This window comes from Suricata suricatta, chromosome 9 (genome assembly GCF_006229205.1).
Source record: "Suricata suricatta isolate VVHF042 chromosome 9, meerkat_22Aug2017_6uvM2_HiC, whole genome shotgun sequence".
NCBI lineage: Eukaryota > Metazoa > Chordata > Mammalia > Carnivora > Herpestidae > Suricata > Suricata suricatta.
Window position 1 is genome coordinate 80,199,333 of NC_043708.1, and position 18,158 is coordinate 80,217,490.

Sequence of the window (18,158 nt, forward strand, 5' to 3'; positions counted from 1 at the left end):
TGTAGATCAACAGAACAAAATAGAGAGCCCAGAAATAAACCCATGCTTATATGATCAATTAATCTATGACAAAGGAGGCAAGAATATACAATGGGGAAAACAGTCTATTTAATAAATGATGCTGGGAAAACTGGACAGCTACATGCAAAAGAATGGACCACTTACTAACACCACATACAAAAATAAACTCAAAATAGATGAAAGACCTAAATGTGAGACCTGAAACCACAAAGTCCTAGAACATAATACAGGCAGCAATTTCTCTGATATTGGCCATAGAACATTTTCCTAGATATGTCTCCCCTGACAAGAAAAACAAAAGCAAAAATAAACTATTTGGACTACATCAAAATAAAAAGCTTTTGCACAGTAAAGGAAACCATCAACAAACGACAACCTACTGAATGAGAGAAGATATTTGAAAAGGATATATCCAATAAGGGGTTAACATCCAAAATACATAAAGAACTTACACAACTTAACACCAAAAAAATAATCCAACTAACAATTGGGCAAGGGGCACCTGGGTGGCTCAGTTGGTTAAATGTCCAACTCTGGCTCAGGTCATGATCTTGTGATTCGTGAGTCTGAGATCTACTTTGCTGAGCTGACACCTCAGAGCCTGCAGCCTGCTTCACATTCTGTGTCTTCCTCTCTCTCTGCCCCTTCCCCACTCATGCTCTCTCTCTCTCTTTCAAGAATAAACATTAAAAAAAAGAAAGTAAAAAAATAGGCATACGACCTGAAGACATTTTTCTAAAGAAGACATACAAATGGCCAAGAGACACATGAAAAAATGCTCAATATCACTAATCATCAGGAAAATGCAAATCAAACCCACAATGAGATATTACCTTATATCAATTAGAATGGCTAAAATAAAAAACACAAGAAATATCAAGTGTTGATACGGATGTGGAAAAAAACACACTCTTCTTACACTGTTGGTGGGAATGTAACTTGGTATGGCAACTATGGAAAACAGTTTGGAGGTTCCTCAAAAACTTAAAAATAAAAATACCATATGATCCAATAAATCCACTATTGCATATTAACCAAAGAAAATGAAAACACTAACTTGAAAAGATACATGCACCCCTGTGTACACTGCAGCGTTATTTACAACAGTCAAGATATGGAAGCCACTCGAGTGTCCCTCAATGAATGAACAGATAAGGAAAATGTGGTATACGTACACACACACACACACACAATGGAATACAACATAGCCATAAAAAGATGAAATTGTCTCATTTGGAAGAACATGGATGGGCCAAGAGGGTACTATGCTAAGTGAAATTATTCAGACTCAGAAAGACAACTACCATATAACTCCACTCATAAGTGGATTCTAAAAATAATAATAATAAACAAAAAGCAGAATCATACCTTTAAATACAGAGCACAAACTAATGGTTGCCAGAGGGGAGGAGGGTGGAGGGCTGGGCAAACGGGTGAAAGGGAGAGGGAGATAAAGGCTTCCAGTTATAGAATGAACAAGTCAGTTCTATAGAAGTCACAGCATAAGGAATGATACTGCACTAGGGATTTACAAAGACAGATGGTAGCTACACTTGTGGTGAGCACAGCATAATGCAGAAACTTGTCAAATCACTAAGTTGTACATCTCAAGATAATTAACATTATCAACTATACGCAAATAAAAAATAAAATAAGGGGCACCTGGATAGCTCAGTAGGTTAAGCGTCCAACTTCCGCGAGGGTCATGATCTCAGTTTGTGGTTTTGAGCCCTGTGTCGGGCTCTGTGCTGACAGCTCAGAGCCTGGAGCCTGCTCCAGATTCTGTGTCTCCCCCTCTCTGCCCCTCCCCTGCTCGCACTCTGTCCCTCTCTCTCAAAAATAAATAAACATTAAAAAAACATTTTTAAAAAACTAAAAAATAATAAAATAAAATATACACATACTCTTCAACACAGTATCTCACTTGTGTAAATTCATTCTAAGAAATTCAGTGATAAGAAGTTATATTCAAAAAGATGCTAACTATAATGTTCTTATAAAGGCAAAAAGCTAGAAACCTAAAGTGTTCACTATGAAAACAGCTCTGTAAATTTATGTAAACTGGATAAAATATTATAAGCAATAAATAATGATTACTATGGGGCACCTGGGTGGCTCAGTCAATTAAGTGTCCGACTTCAGCTCAGGTCATGAACATGTTTTCGTGGGTTCGAGCCTCATGTTGGGCTCTGTGCTGACAGCCAGAACCTGGAGCCTGCTTCAGATTCTGTGTCTGTCTTCACCTCCCCTGCTGGTACTCTGTTTCTGTTTCTCTCTCTCTCTCTCTCAAAAATAAAGATTAAAAAAAATTTTTAACAATGATTACTAAAAAGCTATGTATATGTATAGAAATTCCTCATATTAAGTATATCAGATGACAATGAATAATACATATTTATATGTATACTATTAGTAGTAAAAATACACATGTAGGGAACTAGAAACAACTGAAAATTGTGTTAGGTTTTTAGTGGATTTTTTTTTCAATGTAATTACTTTCTTCCTTGTCTTCCTCATGAACAAAGAAAGTCAGTGTCTTAATCTGACCAAAAAATAATTTATGTCATCATGAAATAAAAATTTAATGCTGTCTGGCCAACAATATGTTACAAATAATAAAACAATGATTATAATTATACTTATTTGATTTTTAAAAAAACAGTTTAAAAACATTACTCATTACCCATTACCCACCATCTTCCCAGTAGATAACCACTAAGCAGACTTGTGCAGAGGCTCATAGATGAGCAACTAAGAATTTTAATTAAAGTGGGGGAAAAAACTATTTGACTTTTTACCACTACCACTAGAAAGTAAAAATGACCCTGAATATCTAAGTACATGGCTCCATTTTATTTAGGTATGATTTGTATGTAGTTTCATACAAATTATCCTGATTTTGCAGAGTTGCTTTAAAAATATTTTGCCAGTGGCGCCTGAATGGTTAAGTTGGTTAAGCGACCAACTCTTGATTTCAGCTCAGCTCACGATCTCACGGTTCATGAGTTCATGCCCCGCAGTGGGCTTTGTGCTGGCAACATGGTACTTGCTTGGGATTCTCTCTCCTCTCTCTATCTATGCCACTCCTGCTTGTGCTCTCTCTCTCTCTTGCTTGCCTTCTCAAAATAAACAAACTTCAAAAAATTTGCCAGAAAACAAGTTAGTGTGATATTGGTGAATTAAGTCCATTTTAAAGAAGAGCAGAGGTACAAAAGTAACTTGATTTATTTTACCAAATGCCTTCAACAGTGCCCTACTGCCGTTAAGAAAAAAAGACCCAAACTTCCCAACATCATAGTATAAGGACGCAGGTCCGATTCAGCCTTCCCCTGTACTTAAAGGGGAAGGCGCCGGCTTCTCCGGATGAAAGGGCGCACATTAAGGAGGGACAACTCCTGCAGCGCCCATCGGGAGAGGCCGGCCTATACCTTTGACCATTCTAGAGGCGGGCCTAGTCACGCCCCATGTGGGGGTCCTGGGCCCACTCTGATTGGTCAATACTCCAAATGTTGTGATTGGCTCCCACAACTGCCAGTATTGATGGGGGGGTAGGGATTGGACCACTGTACTCCTTTGTTGGGGCTCTCTCTCCGCCTGGCAAGCGGGTCAGTGGAGTCTGTGAGCCCGAGCTTAAGCCCGTAATAAAGCCCTTTGTTTTTACAGGCATGACTCGGTCTCCCTGGTAGTCTCTGGTCTTTTTGGGGGGGTGATATTACAAACTTGGGCACAACAATAGAACACCCTTTACTATACGATCTCCTGCTGCCAACACCACCCAAAGTGGCAGCATCATGATGGAATGGAATGAGCCTGGAAACTTAAGGGTCAAATCCACGTTTTTTTCTGAACCCTTAAATCTGCTGCCCAAACAAAACCCTGAAAGGGATTTCCCTTTCCTGAGAAAGATTGAGAGAGAGGGCAAGGGAGAGGGAAGAAAAGCCCAGAGGGGAATAAAGAACTCCTTGGTGTCCTTGGTGTAGAGAGGACAAATGGTACCTGGAAGTTTCAAAAAAAAAAGACACTGTTAAGCACTGTGGACCTGAGGGTCAGGGGCACCAACGTTAAGAGTTTCAAAGTTCATACTTCCAAAGAAAAGTTTAAATAGTTCTAAAAAGGATTTTATTTTATTCTGATCTAAGAGAAAAAAAATCTTTCTCTTTGTAATCTATGTGGGTAAACTTCTCAGCTACCCAGAAAGTCAGCACTGGCTGGTGGTAAGTGGTTTTTTGCCCCTGGAATCAGAATTATGGCCAACAGGAATGGGATGGAAAACCAGCCTGTCTGATGGCTGTCAGTACACTTTGCTCTTCCTCCCAGTTTAAAAACTGTGAGTCTCTTCCTCACTTATGAAGAGTCACTTTGCTATAACTTGTGATTAAACCATCTAGTATCTGCCCAACTCTGTTTAAGCTGATTCCTATTAGCATGAAAAAATTATGTTACTTCAGTTACAATTAATTTGATTCCAGGGTTTTTTCTGAAATGATATGGGAGGTCCAAATTAAGCAGGAATTGAATTAGCAGGAAGATGCTATGCAGGAAGTTTATTAAAATTCATGGTGAATTTTAAATAATTACTTTGAATGAAAAGCATCTTATGAAACACATATCCCCAATCTAACCTTGGATGACTTCTCCCTAGAATACTTGTCCACAATGAATAATTCAGATGAAATTATTAACAAGATTCACTTCTATAATCCATAGGAACAGAGAAAAAGACTCCAACAATAGCCTCTCCAGTCAGCTCCTGTGAAGCCACACAAAGGATTTTCAGTGAGTCTACAACAAATGCACATAGGTTTTAGCAACAATGGTATCCCAAGAGGTAGGTCCAAACTGTGAAGCACAGTCAAGACAAAATGATAGCACTCTCTTGTGATTGTGGAAGTCACAAAGCCTCTGAAATTAGCTCAGTCCCTCACATCTCTTCACACACAGCAAGATACACACAGATGTACAGTATAAGAAAGAGACACATAGTCAGAATCTGAAGTGGGTAACTCTCCTTTCTTTGACTACTCAGATTTTTTCCATATACATCAACTAGAAAATGTTTACCTCCCTGAAAGGTATGTTATTCCCTAAAAAGCCATGCCAAGAGTCTATCATTGGTCGCACAGAAGTGTCAAAACCCTTTAATAAGCACAGGGTCCCCCTCCATAAGTACATGGAGAAAGCTTCCAGAGAAAAGGAGGAACAAATTATCTAATATCATTAAGCTTGCTCCCCCTAGATCTGCATCCAAACAAGCCATTGCTGATTGGATGGAGGTGAAGTAGTTCATTGCCCTAAATATCTACTATATAGGCCATCTCACTAAGAAGTCCTTGCCTATATTAAGTTGCTCATGTAATCTATGAAGCAAGATCCACATCTTCTGTATTACTGATATTGTATATAGCCTAGAAGGGTTATTTCTTCCCTAAAATACTATAAGATTATGGAGTTTGAAAAGAACCTTATCTGAAAATTCTGTTGACCCTCATAAGCACCAATCACGTTTTCATATTTAGGAGTTGCTTCATACATACCTAAAAAACTGAATAAACAAAAGCTTGAAGTTTGTTACTACTTTATCAGAATCACCAGAATCTTTTTTTCTGTGTACTGGATTTTGAAGGTACACCTATTGACGGCAAATGCCTGTGATCAACAAGCTGAATATTTACTATCTACCCACTGCCAACACACAGTATCAGAGCAGCTTGGGAGAGATGGATTTGACAATGATACATCATGCTATACTATAATTAGTCTCATGAACACACACAGAATACTCATGTACTCTATTCTCCTACTCCCTCTGTTCCAGTAACTATAATTATGCAGTCTGAAAGAGAAAATTATGCTGGAAATATTTCCAGAGAACACAAGGGCAAGATAATTAGAGGACTAAGAAAGGAAAGTGAGCCCTGATTCTGCCTCAGTCCATGAGGACCCAGTATGGCTGATGTCAGATTTCCTAAGGTGTCAGAAATGGAAGTCTCTTACTCATGATCTGGCACAGACTGACAATGACATTGATTAAAAATTGAAAATCCCATTCATTTTTTCTGTAGCTGAGTTTTTAGGAGAGACAAGATAAATGGGAGAGACTGGAAGATGAAGAGCAAGCAATGGCATTTTAATTCTAACAGATTTGGGGCCGCTTTCTCACTATCAGAGAAGTTAAATTTGCTCTACAGCAGACTTCTCCTGTTCCCTTCACCACTCTCACCCATCTCTGAAAAAGAGAAGGACAGCAACCGAGGCTTGTCTGTAGAGTGAGGAGCCAGGACAACAGACAGGACAAAGGCTGGAGGCTGCCAGATCCGTCAAGGTGAAAAACAGATAACCAAGGCAAGGAAAGCTTTATAAGGAAGTGATGGATCTTAATGTCACAGCAACACTGAGAACTGAACATAAAAGTCATTGAAAAGGTGAGTTACTACACACAGCCCATCAAGCCAACTGACAACATAAGAAAATGGAATAAATGTTCAAACAAAATACAAGGAGCCAAGAGCTTTATAGGAAGGAGGGCAGGAGGAAGAAAAAATTAGATTGGCACATGGGTAACAAGAAAGGAGCTTGATAACTAAGACAGCATGAGATTAGACCCTGAACTTTGACATGGTCCCTTGTAAGGCAATGCATAAGCCAAGAGCCTGTATTTAAGAGCCTTGCAGGTAAAATATGATTTTGGAAGCACTTGTAATGAAGTACACATGGCTGGGTAAAACAATACCTTTCAGAAAGCAAATCCTAACACTTCTCTTTTTCTCCTTTCCTCTTCCACCTCCCTCAAGTAGTAAGCAAGTGTGGAGAAAGAGGAGCAGAAGAGAGCAAAAACCGAGAGTAAAAGAACAGGAGACTGATTTCAATCCCATTTATCTGTCATGCCAAGCCCTATTTTGTATGTGCACTTCCCAGTGACTATTTAAGACAACACAGGCCTTCTGTGCCTGAATCTTCATTAGTCACGTTGTTGAAAACTGGACAAAAGATTTCTTTGCTTTGTATCATGTTCTAAGAATCCAAGAGTCATAATTATGGTGACCACACTGACACAAATCAACAGGGAAGGAGAATTCTATCATTTGAACATTTTATAAATAATCAGCTTCCAATTCATGCATTTTCCCTCTAATACTAGTTGATTTGAATAACACTGAGTTTTTTGTTATATAATTTTCTGGCTGGTTCAAAATAAGATCAGCATGAAACACTATTAGCTTGTTTAAAGCACTAAGATCAATGAAGAGATGTGACCTCTTATTTTCCCATTATAAAACAAAAGGCAGGGGAAGATTTTTCTATCCTGTGATACATTGATTTTCTACTATGTGGGTTTGTAAATTACTGGCTTTCACAGTGCAATCAATGTCACTGATTCAATATGGATGAATAAACAAGATAAAATATAAAATCTGTTCACTTTCATTAGGCCCAGTTTCCATTAGTCTTTCCCCTGACATTATTCTATAAAGGCTTAAGCATTGAAATACCATGGAGAAAGGCAAACATTGGCTAATAAATATTGGCCAACAAATTTTAATATTGCTCCAAGTAAGGAAATAAAGGTGAGCATGCATGCAATGATCAAGGAAACAGTGACATACTACAACATTGAGAATTGTCATTTTTCTACTTCCTCCTAATACATAGAAGCAAACAGAGAGTGACACAAAATGAGGAGGCAGAAAAATATGTCTCAAATGAAAGAACAGTACAAAGTTGCAGCAAAAATGCTAAATAAAATGGAGATAAGCAATATGCTTAATAAAGAATTTAAAGTAATGGTCATAAAGATACGCACTGGACTTGAGAAAAGAGTGGAGGATCTCAGTAAGACTTTCAACAAAAAGATAGAAAATATAAAAAAGAGCCAGAGATGAAGAACTCAATAACTAAAATCAAAAATAAACTAGAGGCAATCAATAGCAGATTACAGTATCCAGAAGAATGGATCAGTGACCTGGAAGACAGGATAATGGAAAGCAACCAAGCTGAGCATCAAAAAGTAAAAAGAATGGGGCACCTGGGTGGCTCAGTCAGGTTAGACATCTGACTTCGGCTCAGGTCATGATCTCACAGTCCGTGGGTTCAAACCCCGCGTCGGGCTCTGTGCTGACAGCTCAGAGCCTGGAGCCTGCTCAGATTCTTTGTCTTCCTCTCTCTCTGCCCCTCCCCTGCTCGCTCTCTGCTCTGTCTCTCAAAATAAAATAAAGACATTTTAAAAAATTTAAAAAAAAGTAAAAAGAAAAGGGGGGTGCCTGGGTGGCTCAGTCAGTTGAACATCCGACTTCAGCTCAGGTCATGATCTCAAAGATTATGGGTTTGAGCTCCATATTGGACTGTTTGCTGTCACCACAGAGCCCGCCTCAAATCTTCTGTCCCCCTCTCTCTGTCCCTTTCCCACTTAAACTCTCTCTTTCTCTCTCAAAAATAAATAAATCTGAAAAAAAAAATGACAATAGGTTAAGGAAACTCAGTACATCATCAGATGCAATGAACATTCACATTAGAGGATCCCAGAAAGAGAAGACAGGAAGAAGGACACAGAAAATTTAGTAAAGAAATAATAACTGAAAATTACCTAATCTCAGGAAAGAAACATATTCAGATCCAGAAGGCACAGAAAGCCTCAAACAAAATTAACCCAAAGAGGTCCACACCAAGACACATAATTAAAATGGCAAAAAGGGGTGATAAAGAGAGAATTTAAAAAGCAGCAAAAGAAAAGAAAACAGTAACATAAAAGAGAAACTCCATAAAACGATCAGCTGAGTTTTCAGCAGAAACTTTACAGGCCAGAAGAGCGTGGCATGATATACTCCAAGTACTGAAAGGAAAAAACCTACAACTAAAATACTCTATCCAGCAAGGCTAACATTCAAAATAGGAGAGAGAAAGAGTTTCCCAGACAAAAGTTAAAAGAGTTCATCACCACTAAATAGCCTTACAAGAAATGTTAAATGGAATTCTTTGAGTGGAAAGAAAAAGTCATAACAAGAAGTAAGAAAAGTATAAAAGAAAAAAATTTCAGAGGTAAGTGTAAATATATAACAAAGGTAGTAGTTTAACCACTTACAAAACTAATATGGAAGTTCAAGTGCAAAAGCAGTAAAATAACTTTACCTATAACAATCAAAGGATTCACAAAATAAAAAGATGTAAAATATGGTATCATATACATAAAACATGACAGGAAGACTGAAAACTTAGTGCTTTTAGAATGTGTCCAAACTTAAGTGACCATATATAATATAGATTATTATATGCCTAAGATGTTATGTATGAACCTAATGGCAATCACAAATCAAAAACTGTAACACATACACACTCAAAGAAAGTGACCTAAGGGGGCACTTGGGTGGCTCTGGCAGTTACATATCTGACTTCTGGTTTAGGCTCAGGTCATGATATCACAGTTTTGTGGGTCTGAGTCCCACTCTGGGCTCTACGCTGCCGAAACTGAGCCTGTTTGGGATTCTCTCTCCCAGTCTCTCTGTCCCCCCCCCCCCATGCTGTCACTGTCTCTCTCAAAGTAAATAAACTTAAGAAATGAAAAGAAAAAGAAAGGAATATACATATATATGTATATGCATACACATATTCAACTCAGCCATAAAAAAAGAATGAGATCTTTCCATCTGCAACAACATGGACAAACCTAGAGGATATAATGCTAAGTGAATTAAGTCATCAGAGAAAGATAAATATATGATTTCACTCCTATGTGGAATTTAAGAAACAAAGCAAAGGAACGAAGAAAGGAAGACAAACAAGCAAAAAAAAAAAGACTCATATAAAGAGAACAAAGCGGTGGCTGCCAGGGGGATATGGGTAGAGGGATAGTGAGATAGATAAAGGTGATTACGAGGTACAAACTTCTAGTTATAAAATGAGTCACAGAGATGAAAAGTACAGCATATGGAATATGGTCTGTAAGATGATGATAATGTTGTTTGGTGACAGATGGTGACTATACTTAATGGTGATGAGCACTGAGTACTGTGAGAATTGTTTAATCATTTTATTGTATACCTGAAACTAATATAGCACAGTATGTTAATTATGTGATTAAATAAATAAGATAAATAATGTAAAGTTATCATTTTTCTAATGAAGAACTCTGAAATTCTTTAATAGGAGTAAGAAGGAAATCTATAACACCAAATAGACCTTATGTACCCATATGGACAGAAGGAGCCTGGAAGAGTCATCATCACTTTCCTTGTTTCCAGGTAAGGCTATGTAAGTTCTGTACAGAGAAAAGGTATTTTTGCTAATTGTTAGGTCTTCTGGGAAAAACAGTATCCTAAGGCCGCGTATGGTAAGCAGCTTGCTTCCAAGATGGCCAATGATCCTTGCCTCCTAATATGTATTCTCTGTGTAGACTTCTGCAATGTATAGGGCCAACTAGTGTAAACAAGAAGACAATGGCAGAAATGACATTGAGACTCCCAAGGCTAGTTCTTAAAAGACATTGCCACTTTCATCTTAATCTCTTTGGGAGCACTCGTTCTGGGAAAAGCCAGCTGACACACATCTTCAGGCATCTCACGCAGCCTTATGGGAAGACCCACGTGGTGAGGAACCGCAGCCTCCTGCCAACAGCCCTGTGAGTGAGCCAGCCTAGAAGGCCCTCTAGCAGCATGCAAGGCTTCAGGTGACAGCAGGTTTGACTAATATCCTGTCACCTTAAGAGAGACCCAAAGCCAGAGACACCCATCTAAGATATTCCCAAATTCCTGATCTACAGAAACTGTGAAATTACACGTTTTTGTTTTAAGCTGCTATGTTTTCAGGTCCACCATTTAGACACACCGCATAGACTCTCTCATGTTTCTTTCCTCTACAGAATGGGAAAGCTAAAATGAAATCATGTCTGAAAAAGTGCCAACACTGCCTCATCCGTAGTGTTAAATAACTTTAATGTTATGTGAATATCAATCTTTTTCAACTTTCTTGTACTGATCATCATGGAACTACACATTTGTGAGACATTTCTAGAAGTCACAAAAGGCATCATAGTGCCTATTGAGCAACACAAAATGATGTTTCTTCAGAGTGTCATGTTCTACTTACCTTTCCTTTAAGAAATTAAAAGAAAAAAAATCAAAATCCTTTAGGCTTTTCCCCTAGATGCAGTTCTGGTAACTCCTGAGAACTCTTGACTTTCTCAGAAAAAGGATAATCAACACCAAAACCCAACAATTATTAGTCCTTAAAGTAAGTTTATCAGCTTGCCTGCTTTGCAATGGTACTTAAAGTAAGGAAATCAGGAAAGGTAGCTACTCAGCTGGCTAAATGTGATTTGCCCTGAAAAGTGGTCCTCTAAAAGAACATAAAAGATGTAGTCAAGGCACACTGGTCACTAACCCCGGAAACCAGAGGTGTGGGATGGCAGGGCAGTACCCACCTTCCCCTTAGGGGATGACCAGCCGGGCCATCCAAAGGCTTTGGACATCAGGAACTGCCAGTAACATGTGTCCAGAATATACTGCCCTGGATTTCCTTCTACAACTTTGGCCACTTCTCGGTATCTTTTGTTGGCTTCTCCTCCTACCTCTGGGTTCAGTCTCAACTCTCTGCTTGTCATCTTCCCCCTAGACTATTCCAGACCATGGACCTTCTTTCCTAAATTTTAATGGCTCTCCTATTTATTGCACCACTTTGCATCTTATCTGAGCACTAGACCCAGCTATTGATATGTCCACCCATCATCTCTGCTTAGGACTCTCACAAGCATCTCAAATTAAACATGGCCAAAACCAAACTTCTGACTTTCTTTCCCATATTTCCCGCTCCTCCAGCTTTACCTATCTCATTAAAATAGTCATTTTTAAAGCAATCAGGGAGTGCCTGAGTGTTTCAGTCAGTTAGTTAAGTGTCCAACTGTTGATTTCAGCTCAGGTCATGATCTCGCAGTTCCTGAATTCCAGCCCCACTTTGGGCTATACACTGACAGCACAGAGCCTGCTTGGGATTCTTTATCTCTCCCTCTCTCTCTGCCCTTCCCCTGCTTGCTCGCTCCTTCTCTCTCTCTCTCAAAATAAATATTTTTTTAATTAAAAATAATAATAAACCAATCAGGAACATCATTCCCTTGCTTGGAGACCTCTATTGCTTTCCCATTGCTCATAAAGACAAACTCAAAATCTAGCCTGGCCCACCATTGATTCTTGCGGGAATTAGAAAAGCTATCCGTTTGCTGTCATGTTATTTAATTGTAATAGATAGAGGTCTATGACTGTGAGTCAAGACTGCCCCTTAGAGGACTGCTATGGACAGGTGGTGTAATACCTGCTATGGACTTGGTCTCGAAATCCTAAAACTTCAGGGACACCTGGATGGCTCAGTCAGTTAAGCATCTGGCTTCGGCTCGGATCACGATCTCACATTTGTGGGTTCGAGCCCTGCGTTGGGCTCTATGCTGACAGCTAGCTTAGAGCCTGGAGCCTGCTTCAGATTCTGTGTCTCCCTCTCTCTCTGACCCTCCTCTGTTCACACTCGGTCTCTCAAAAAATAAAAATATTAAAAAGAAAGGAAGAAACCCTAAAACTTCAAAGCTGTCCTCTGCCTGGGATATTTCATGGGACCATTCATTCTGTCCACCCTCCACCTTGTCTTCTCTAAATCTACCTCATTCTTCAGGTCTTCTTTAATAAAACTTTCCCTGAACACTATCATCTCCAATCCAAAGCAGGCTCTCTGGATATTTCTCATCTTGTGAATTACTTCTCATTTGTAGCACCTATTATAGTAAGAATAGTTAACCATATGTGCCAATCTCCACTAAATCACAAGCTTGAAGAGGACAAAAACTACAGCCCTATTATACATTATTATTATACATTATACCATAAAGCTACCACTATAGCTTTAAGGCTCAGAACAATACCTAGAAACCATAAATGCTAAATATATATCTGTTGACTGAAACAAATACATGGAAAAATGAATGAACACAGGGGATCATGTGTCACTAGTTCTATGCTTACTAGTCACGTAGGATCCTATTTGGACCCCAAATTTTAGGGGACCCCAGAAGTATGATCTAAGCTACTTATCACAAGTTCTGCATATCCTTCTTCTACCTCTCTACTTTTCCAAAGTTGTCTTAGCTCGTTTCTGAGTTGTTTTTTAAACTAACACAAATTTACTGTTATAAATTCAAATGGCTCAAAAAAATACAGTAAGAAAGAAAAACCACCTGAAATCCCACACTTTAAGATGAACATGATTATTATTCTGGCCGTTATCCTTCAATACATCTCTTTATGCATAAATACATAATTTTTGGGAAATGGGATATCATTTACAACTCTGTTCTTTTTCATCTTAAGAAGACACCATCTTTTTTTTTACCACTGAAAGTTATTAATATGATTATTGTAACAGTTATACTTTTGTTTGCATTTTTTCTTAAGGGTATACATACAAGGATATATAGTCATGTGACTATGCTTTAAAGTTATTGGGATTAGGGGCACCTAGGTGGCTCAGTCATGTGTTACATTAGCTAGATACACAGTATATTTTTTGTTACTTTCAATTTTTAGGGATGGCTCTTTTAAATTTTAATTTTAACTTTTTAAATTTAAAGTTTATTTATTTTGAGGGGGGAAGGGCAGAGATAGAGAGAATCCCAAGCAGGCTCTGCACTGTAAGCATACAGCATGACGTGGGACCCAGTCTCATGAACCCCAAGATTATGACCCAAGCCAAAACCAAGAGTCCAGAGCTTAGCCAACTGAGCCACCCAGGCAACCCATTAGCTTTTAAATACATAAAACATTTACATAGCTTCAAATAAAATATACAAAACAAGGTAAATGTCCAGCTTCTATTCCTATTTCCTCCATAACAAATAGTACTAAAAAGGGGGCACCTGTGTGGCTCAATTGGCTAAGCATCCAACTGCTGCTCAGGTCATGATCTCCTGGTTCATGGGTGGGTTTGAGCCCCACATCCAGCTCTGTGCTGACAGCTCAGAGCCTGGACCCTGCTTTGGATTCTGTGTCTCCCTCTCTCTCTGTCCCTCCCCAACTCATACTCTGTTTCTCTCTCTTCTCTCTCTCTCTCTCTTTCTCAAAAATAAACATTAGGGGTACCTGGTGGCTCAGTTGGTTAAGCCTCCGACTTCTGCTCAGGTCATGATCTCACGTTGGTGGGTTCAAGCCCTGCATCAGACTCTGTGCTGATGGCTCAGAGCCTGGAGCCTGCTTCCGATTCTGTCTCCCTCTCCCTCTGCCCCTCCCCGCTCATGCTCTGTCTCTTTGTATCTCAAAAATAAATAAAACATTAAAAATAATAAACATTAAAAATATATTATCTTTTATTCAGGCTTTGTCTTCCAAACAGCCATTCACTTGGCTTGTGGGTTTTTGCCATTTGAAACAATATTGCAATAAATATTGTTGTACATATGTGGTTATTTCTTGGTTATTTTTTCTTTCTGTGATACTGATTTCTCCTTTCCACTAGCAATACATATAGGATCTTTTCTTCCTAAATTCCTTCCTCCACCAAGTGTGATCACATCTCACTGATTTTTGCCAATCAATGGGAGAGGCATCACACGAAGACCTAGGATGAGCAGTCCTTGTGCCCAGTGCCTGTGCTTCATGGATGGGGCATCACATGGAGGGTGTGTACTTTTCAGAGGAGACTACTGTAGCAGGTCTGGAAGGTCATCCAGCCAGTCTGGGGGTGAATGGTGCTCTAGTCTGCCCAAAGCTCAACAACTGATCTCCTTGAGTCAGGCAGACCCTCCTACATCAGGGCGTCCCCCGGGTCATGTTCACTGCATCTGTTGGGGGAAACACCTCCAAGAGTGTTATTCTGCATTGCACTCAGGTGCCTACTTCACAGCCTGTTGGATGAGAAAGAGGACAGAGTGGCAGGAGAGGGAACAGGAAGGAAATCTTATGCCTCAGAGGACTGTAGTACGAGCTGCTCTAAGAGACACCAATCTGAGCAAGCAGAGCAGGAGAGGAGGCCCGAAAGGGTGCTGGCTATAAAAAGAGACGGAAAGGCACTTTTAGAAAAGTCCATTCACTCAGTATTCAGCAAAGGTCATTGAGGTGGGTACACTTTTTGGAGAAACACTGAGAGGTTTGCATAGCTTGAGTAATCGTGGGACCCACAGATGCTTTAAGAACTAGAAAAAGCTGAGGAGGGGCACCTAGGTGGCTCAGCTGGTTGAGCATATGACTTCGGCTCAGGTCAGGATCTCAGGGTTCATGAGTTCGAGTCCCGTGTCAGGCTCTGTGTTGACAGCTCAGAGCGTGGAGCCTGCTTTGGATTCTGTGTCTCCCTCTTCCTCTGCCTGTCCCCCAGTCATCATTCTCTCTCTCTCTCTCTCTCTCTCTCTCTCTCTCTCTCTCTCTCTCAAAAATAAACATTTAAAAATAATAATAATAAAAAAGAAAAACCTAATGAAAGGGGACACGCAGGAAGATGGGCCTGGTTTTAGCAGGAAAGTGTGAGAAATGATTGGAAACTGCTGGCTCTGGGGAGTCCTTAACACTCCAAATGCTCCTCAAGCTAAATCCAACATGCTGGCCACAGGTAGTCCTCCCCTCCCGCAAAGGCTCCTGCGTGTTCAGCAGAGAGCAGGGCAGCAACCGCACAGGGTGAGCACTGCAGAGAGCCGGGGTGAGGCCGGAACACCCACAGCATCTGTTCACACACATTATCTGTTCTTTCCTCCTCGTTCCTGTAACCTTTCCAATGGCATTTATCCATCTTGTTGATAGTTTTAAATTCATACAGCACACGTCAGCTTTTGTGATTAAAATCCATTGGGATCACTGAGGCTGCTTCTTCAGCTCCTGCTTGGAGGAAACTGAAGCCAGGACGGCATCAAAGGCCTAAAGGTACCATCAGGGGGAGCTTCCAAGGAAGAGTCCTGACCCAGTGTATCATATGAGGGTGGGGAAAAGGCAAATTAAAATAAAAAGGAGAAAACCTTTTCCACCATTGTTTGGCAAAAATAATATAAAACTTATAATGCCCAGTATCAAAGGGTATAGAGATATACACATCTTTACGTGGTTTGGGTGGGCAAGCAAATTGCTATCGATAGCTAGAAAGTAACCTGCTCTATCATTAAATCCATGTACCCTGAAGAGTCCTACTTTTGTGAAACGATCCTGCAAATAAGAGTCAATATACAAGGTTGTATGCTCAAATGTGTTTGTTGAAGGATTATTGACAGTGACCCCCAAACTGAAAACAACCCAAATGTCCATCATTAGGATAAACTGTGACACATCTCTACAGAAACACAGAAAAATATATGGAAAGGTCCATGCCAGGCCGTTAATATCCACTTTCCTCCAGTAAAGTGGAGTTGGGGGAATTGCATAATAAATGTGTGCAACTTAATTTGTTTTTAACCTAAAGAAGTGAGGGGCGCCTGCATGGCTTAATTGGTTGATTGTCCGACTCTTGATTTCAGCACAGGTCAGGATCCCAGAGTCATGGGATCAAGCCCTGCATTGGTCTCCACACTGAGCATGGAGGCTGCTTAAGATTCTCCTTCTCTTTCCTTCAGCCCCTCCCCCACTTACTCTCTTTCTCATGCTCTCTCTCTCCAAAAACAAAAAACAAAAAAACACTGAAGGAATGAAAGGAAAATATTTGTGCTCTCCCTTTCTCTCTCTCTCTCTCTCTCTCTCTCTCACACACACACACACCCCTCTCTATTTCTAGCCAGGCTGCTATGATGCTGAATATGTCATCTTCAAGGGTTAGTTTTTCTATTTCCAAAATTCTGTTGTTAAAAAGAAAGTTTTCTGAAGTTTTTTGGCCTTTAACGCTGGGGCAGGGGAAGGAGAACGCTTTGACTGCTTTCCAGCAGTGACAGCGGGCGGAGAAGAACTTCCTTACTAGCACAGGAAGGTGTCTATGCAGAGAAGATAGGAGAAAAGACCCCCGGCTCCTGTCCCACCTGACATCTTGCTGACCTGGACACCTTGTCTGGGAAGCAGAACCAAACAAGAGGAAAAGCCACTGAACAGAAAGGCTGATGGGGCACAGGGACTTCCTGGCTTTGCCTGAGGCCAGGGCTGCTTGGGGTACTTTGCAGGTTCTCTGGGGGTGAGTGCAAGCGTGGAATTGGCCCCCTGACAGCCAGAAGGGAAGCCAATGGGAATCCTGAAGGGTCACAGACTTAGCACTGGCTAAGAGAGCAGGAGAGATCGAAGGTGCCAGACATGGCTTCTTGCAATTAATTCAGAGCACAAGACATGTAATCAGAAAAGTGTGATTTTCCTCTGCTCCAATCACATGAAAAGGCCTCCCCTTGTTACAAAGAACCAGGAGAATCAATAACAAGCTTAAAAACATATTAGCTAGATAATGAAAGAAAATGCAAAATGCTAATTGATTCATGATGTGGTTTCATCTTAGCTTGGGCAAACCATGCAGTATTTAATACATAGTCGCAGAATATTTACTAATGAAGCTTGAAAAGATGTGAGTTCTTTGTGTGCAATCTTTCATTTATGCATGTGAGAGGGTTTTCTTTTCTTAATATTTTTACATTGTAGTACTTGTTTTCCTTGTTGGGGTGTTTGCTTATTTAACACATTCCATCAAGGACAGAAATTACATGCTGTTTTGTTTTGTTTTTTCTTTTTTCCCATAGGAAGCGTGTCTTGGTTTTTCCCTTATTATTTTCTTTACTTTTTTTTTTCCCTCTTCTTTTTTTGGTGGTGGGGGTGGTTATGTTTAAATGAAGTTCCTTTTACAACACCAAAGACTTAATCATCCATTTCCTACATAAAAGGTAGCTACTTTTTTGCATGGACCTCAAGCATATTGTAGTATAGAGGTGGAATTTAAGGAAAGGTATTAAGCAGGCTGTGTTGTAGCTTATGAACAAGTAATACATTGTATCATTTATCTTGAATGTATCATAGATAAGCTGCTATAGAATGATTGCCACTTCAGATAGCTGTGAAATTAGGTGATTAACTAGTTGTTACTTAACCTTCTAATTTCTGTATAAGTCTAATTACATGAAACAGAAGTTGGTGTTTTGATTTTTTTACTTTGCTTTTCTGTTTGGAGTGTCATTGTAACTACTGTATTGTAAATGATGGAAAATAATTGCATATGTTAAAAAAATATGAAAC

General features: G+C 39.7%; 1 protein-coding gene and 1 long non-coding RNA gene across 2 annotated transcripts in view; one reads left to right on the forward strand and one right to left on the reverse strand.

The window, feature by feature from the left end:
• Positions 1-18,158, reverse strand: part of GPR176 (G protein-coupled receptor 176) — a 121,792-nt gene that overhangs the window by 18,438 nt on the left and 85,196 nt on the right. The window lies entirely within an intron of this gene.
• Positions 10,216-18,158, forward strand: part of LOC115302593 — a 13,868-nt gene continuing 5,925 nt past the window's right edge. The window contains exon 1 of the long non-coding RNA XR_003913546.1: positions 10,216-10,253. This is a non-coding gene — a long non-coding RNA (uncharacterized LOC115302593). The remainder of the gene's footprint in view (positions 10,254-18,158) is intronic.